The 5,525-nt window shown below is 36.6% G+C and overlaps 1 pseudogene; it reads right to left on the reverse strand.

Annotated features, from left to right (window-relative positions):
• Positions 1–3,003: 3,003 nt before the first annotated feature.
• On the reverse strand, positions 3,004–4,949 carry LOC121789178 (annotated as a pseudogene).
• Positions 4,950–5,525: the final 576 nt, after the last annotated feature.

Below are 5,525 nucleotides of genomic sequence, written 5' to 3' on the forward strand. Positions count from 1 at the left end.
AATTTAATTTGGTGGATTAATTGGGTTAAAAATATCGGAATATGCTATTTTGAAGATGTAGCCAAACAGAGGCATATACGAATTGGGGTACACAAAAGTTGCAGTATGGGAATAAATAGTGATTAATGTTCAAAATAAGCAGCTTTATTGTAAGTATAGTGTATGAAATTGAAAAGATTCATAACTTTTTATGTTGGGGTTATTAATTGATGGGAGATCTTTGAATGATGTTTCATAATCTATTTTATTTTTATTTATTTTATGTCGATTTTCGGTATCGTCATGATTTTTTAGTTTCTTATCGATATTTTTATTGATAAGAGCATCCATAGTGGGGCGCCCTAAAGCTCGCCCTATGCACCGCCAAGTCAGCATTTTATTCTCATGCCCTTCCACCTGCTGTGGGGCGTCTTAAGCATTTTCTTCTATTCGAATCTTTAAATAACTATAAAAATTGGGAAAAACCTTCATTTCATTTATAAAATTAATACATTACAATACGAATTTAAAAAAATACGCAAACTCAATGACACCGGTTACAGGCCCACACTTCTTCAATCATGTCGTTCATGGGCTGCGCATGGTCGTGTTGGCTGCGCATTGAGGCCTGTTTAGATAGAACATCATTGAAAAATAGAATGACAATCAAGGTTTAAATAGACAAATTTTGAAGAAAAAAAAAACGCGTTGCATCGTCCGCGTCGCCCACAGTGGGCGGACGATGCCCTATCATCCGCGCTTCGTCCGCGGACTAAGCTTAGGGCGCGGACGACGCATCGTCCGTCGTCCGCGCACCCACAGTGACGGACGATGGCGCGCCCAAGGCATCGGACGGCCTATTGTCCGCCCCACTGTGGATGCCCTAATGATATTTTCCCTTTTAATGCATGTTATTCAGTCATGGATTTATTAATTAGAAGTTAGAACCAAATACAAAATTGAGAATCTTCACATTTTCTTCCTATTTTAAAATCATTTGGCCTAAAATCAACTCGTAGAAATTAAAAAAAGTATAATGATTTTACTTCCATGCTACTTTCAGTAATGAATTGGACGAGCTTATAATAATTGTGAGTTCAAATGTCACTAATATTTTTTAAATCAAATATGTTATGTAGGAGTACGATTTTTCTCAATGTGGTTTGTTGCAAATGTTTAATCCTTCAATTATTAGTTTAAAATATGAAATTTCCTTTAAATTTACATTAATAGACTCAATAAATTTCGACGAATTTCCTCGACAAATACAAATAAAAATCTACCAAGAAACCTTGAAATCCAAATTCCAATCAATTATTTTTTTGCCTGTTGCAGACTGAATTCCAATTCAAGTCCTGCCGTACTGCAAAATTAGGTATTCTGTAAATGTAACATCAATATTAATTCAAGGAAGGGACAAAACTCTTAATTAATCTACATATATAAGTACTATAGTCCAATATTTCGTGTCATTGCAAATAAAAAAGTAATTACAAATTAAATACTTAAAACAAATAAATCTCCCCTGATAAAAAGGAGAAAAATCAGATTTCATAGCCAAGTTTCCACTCATTTCAAATATTTAAATGCAGTGTATAAAGTTCAATAAAGTAAAATTGCAAAATAGAGTATTTTTTTTGTCAGCGATTACAATGATTAAAAACCTGTAATCTTTAACTCTTTTGTACCAAAAAAGCAAAGCTGACAGCACCTATCTCTACTTTCATACGTTAGGTAAATTCCCATTTACAATAATTTAACTTCGTAAATGAGATTAATTTAATAAAAGAGATAATCACCTGATTAAATTCTTAACCAGTGACTACAAACCAACACACAATCAAACCATACAAATTCAAGAAAGTCAAATATTCTTTGCTTGGGGCCTCTATAGTATTTTAAAGCATTAATTTTTCTTTATTTACTTTTTACTTTTTACCACAACCAATGCTTACGTACCACGTTGAAAGCTTCTTTAAAATAGCTTTTCCCAATACATATAATTATGTGCACATATATTTACTGCCCATTTCCTCTTGTTTGGTCAAAGTAAAAGGCTTACAGAGATAAGTATAAATAAATATACGAGTTAAATAAATAGGAGAGAGTTAAATAATGCAAGAAATTGGAGTTCACGATTAAATATACATTGAGCCTTTTAAAGCAGCCATCTTAAAACAAGAAAAATATAAAATCCTTATTTATTTTCTTAAAGAGAGGGCTCAATCACTTGACCTCGATCTCGAAATATATCATGTGTTTTCCCTTTAATTAGTGTAATAGTTTTTTATTAAACCTAAAGTATTTGATTCTTTAATCTCGTAACACTTGTCCATGTTTCTTGCTCATTCAATCAATTCCTCCTTTTGAAATGTATAATCAATCAACTTAATATTAACTTTTCTATATTTAAGACCGACCTTTACAATATTATGTCAATTTCTACACATATATACATACCTATTTAACTTTATTTTATTTTATCAATATTGAGCTTAAACTTTGAAAAATTATCAATTACAATATCACTAATAATCATGCTGAAGTTATGACATTAATTGTTCTTCATCATATAAAAAATCACCAATAAATACATATATTAGAATCTAATGCATTCTACACTAATGAGATTGTCAACGGTAGATAAGCAAGCGGTCAGAATCGACCGTGAAAGTCAACATTATCGCATTAGTTTTTAAATGTTACTACAAATCGACATATGTGTAAGATACTACACTCAAATTTCATTACAACCGATCATCATTTCAAGTGTAATTCGACAAATAGGAACAATAAAAATCCAAAGAGACTCATAAAAATCGAGATTTAACCTGAAAATATTCAATAATCTGACATTAGCAAACACCCAGAAACAGAGAATATCCACGCCTTTCGAGATGGCACGGCCTCCTTCATCATCCCTCACCACTCTTCCCAATGTATATTTCAATCCACAAATTCATTTTTTATATTCCCCCTGTTTCCTCCACCCCCAACAATTCTACTCTATTATCCACAAAAATCTAATTTAAATTTCAAATTGATTGCCTTTTGCATAGAAAGATAAACATCTCCATCTCTATATATTTGATTTTTGTAAATCCAAAAAAGGAAAATTTGATGGTAAAAAAAAAGGTTAGATTAATTATTCTAGGGGGGTAAAAAAGGGAACAAAAATTTCTTCATCAGAGTTTCTCTTTGAGGAGAGCAGCTAATCCGGTGACCACCACTTTATTCCCTCTTTCAAAACTCTTCGGCTTGACCGCCGGCAGCTGCCACGTCATCGACACCGGAGCTTCCTTTCCCGGCGATGAGGGCTCCTCCTCACCGAAGAACAAGTCCAATTCTCCCCCCTCGCGCTCCAATTCCACCACCTCCTCGCCATCGTCGGCGGCGAGGCGGAGGTGAGGGCTGAGCCACTTCGATTTCATGTAATCGGCTTTCCGCCACGGCGGGATGTGCATGCCTTTCTTCTTCAGGCTCTGCCGCGCCGCCTCCGACGCGATCGCCACGATCTGAATCAGCCTGTCGGTTTTTCCGACGAAAATGTAGGGGAGGCTCTGCAGAATCGCCTTGTAACTGCTCGTCGATCGGGCGATCTCGAACTCCGATCGGAAATCCACGTCGATTATCACTCTCTCGCCTTCCACCACCACATCGATGTATTCGTACTCGCCTACACAATCATCACCAATTTGATTGATGAGTATTGAATTGCGAAACGAAATCTACGCCAATTTTTAAAATCTAGCAGAATTTAGGGGAAATTGGAGTGGAAAAGTGGAATTGAGAATATTACCAGCTGGAATTGAGGGGATTTATCCCATTTGGATTTGCAAAGGGAGGCGTTATAACCGAGGGAGATTAGACCATCGGTGACAATTTTCCTCAAATCGTCTTTTCTTTTGGGAGTTTTGTTGTTCTTCTCGACAATCTTCGAAGCGTCTGCCAATAGATTCCTCTCCGCCAGAGTCGCGCAAGGCGTCAAACTCTGCAACAACAAAGCGCAAGCTTCAGATTATCAACCAATAGGAGAAGAAATGGACAGAAAATAATCCAATTGAAAAAATTCTGTACCTTGAGAGTATCCGATGGGTCGCTGAAGGAGGAATTAGCGGAAATTGAATCGGAGAAGAAATCGAGCTCGTCGTCGGAGCTATCGTTGCTGTTGCCGTTAAAGCAATTGCAGCTGTTGCGAGCACATTTCACGGCCGCGGAGGGCTTCTCGTTGTTATCCTCCATGAAATTCTGAACCATTTTATCCAAACACACAGAGCTCGGCTCGAACTCCGCTGCGCCACCGCCATCTTTGTCTCCTCCGGTGACCGGCTTCTCAGATGAAGTAACCCGGAGGGCGCCGTTGAACGGACGGTCAAATAACCGCTTCAGCCGAGACCTAAACACCGGCGGCTTCACGGCGTCTCTCGGGATCGAATCGATCGGCTGGATTCTCATCAGAAAAGTTGAATTTCTTTAAACACAGCCTATACTTAGACCTAATAACCCTCTGTCACTCAAAAAACACTACCTCACTCACAAAATTTTACAGAATATTCCTCCAAAACTTTCAATTTCAAATTCCTCCAAACATCATTTCAACCTTACAACACTCGATCATCAACACCAAAACGTCAGAACAAAATTTTCACAGTAATATGTACTCAGCGAGAAAATTAAACAAAAAAGATGAAGGAAATTTCCGTCTTTCTCCTTCAACCGAGAGAAAAATGAGGTGTTTAGCAGCTTTCGGTTATTGCTTTTCGTGAAAAACGTGGCGGCGATGATAGGAGCGACGAGCATTGTGAGTGTAACGAGGGGAGTCGGAATCAGATGCCGGAAAACTAATTTTCCGGCGGAGCTCCATCGCCGGAGATCAGATGTTGATAATGTTACTAGGAAGTTTCTAGTTTTTTTATTTTTTCAGGTTGCGGTTTCCTTTTTCTTTTTTTTTCAGTATTTATGGTTATTTTGTGGGATAAAATGATGGGGGTTTATATAGGCACCTGGACTTGCTGATATGGACTCACTGCCACGTGGAGTCACGCGTGGCGCAGAGTTACGGCTACAATCTGCTATGACGGACGTTGGTGCAGGGTGATCTCGACATGCTGCGATCAAGACACGTGTTGATCATCTTATGAGCTCTCATATACACGAGCTATCTCCACTCATTCGTCTATTTTAATTATGATTTTTTTTAAATATGTAATTTTCCTTTATTTTAATTATGTACCTTTTTATACTTATTCCTAAACTAAGTTAATTAGAAGTTAAATTTTTTTAAAATAAGAAATTTAAAAAGTACGTAATAGTAGTGCTTAATTCTAGAAAATAATACTCCATTTGTTTCTCTATAGTTGAGTCATTTTTCTATTTTGAAAAGTTTCCTCATAGTTGAGTCATTTCCCTATATAGTAATTTTTTTCTCTTTCTTACTTTACCCTTTCTTACTTTATTCTCTCTACTTTATTCACTTTCTACTTTATTCTCTCTACTTTTTTCCCTCTCTTACTTTTTATCTATTTATTTAATACATTCAACATCTC

Source organism: Salvia splendens, unplaced genomic scaffold (genome assembly GCF_004379255.2).
Source record: "Salvia splendens isolate huo1 unplaced genomic scaffold, SspV2 ctg159, whole genome shotgun sequence".
NCBI classification, from domain to species: Eukaryota; Viridiplantae; Streptophyta; class Magnoliopsida; order Lamiales; family Lamiaceae; genus Salvia; species Salvia splendens.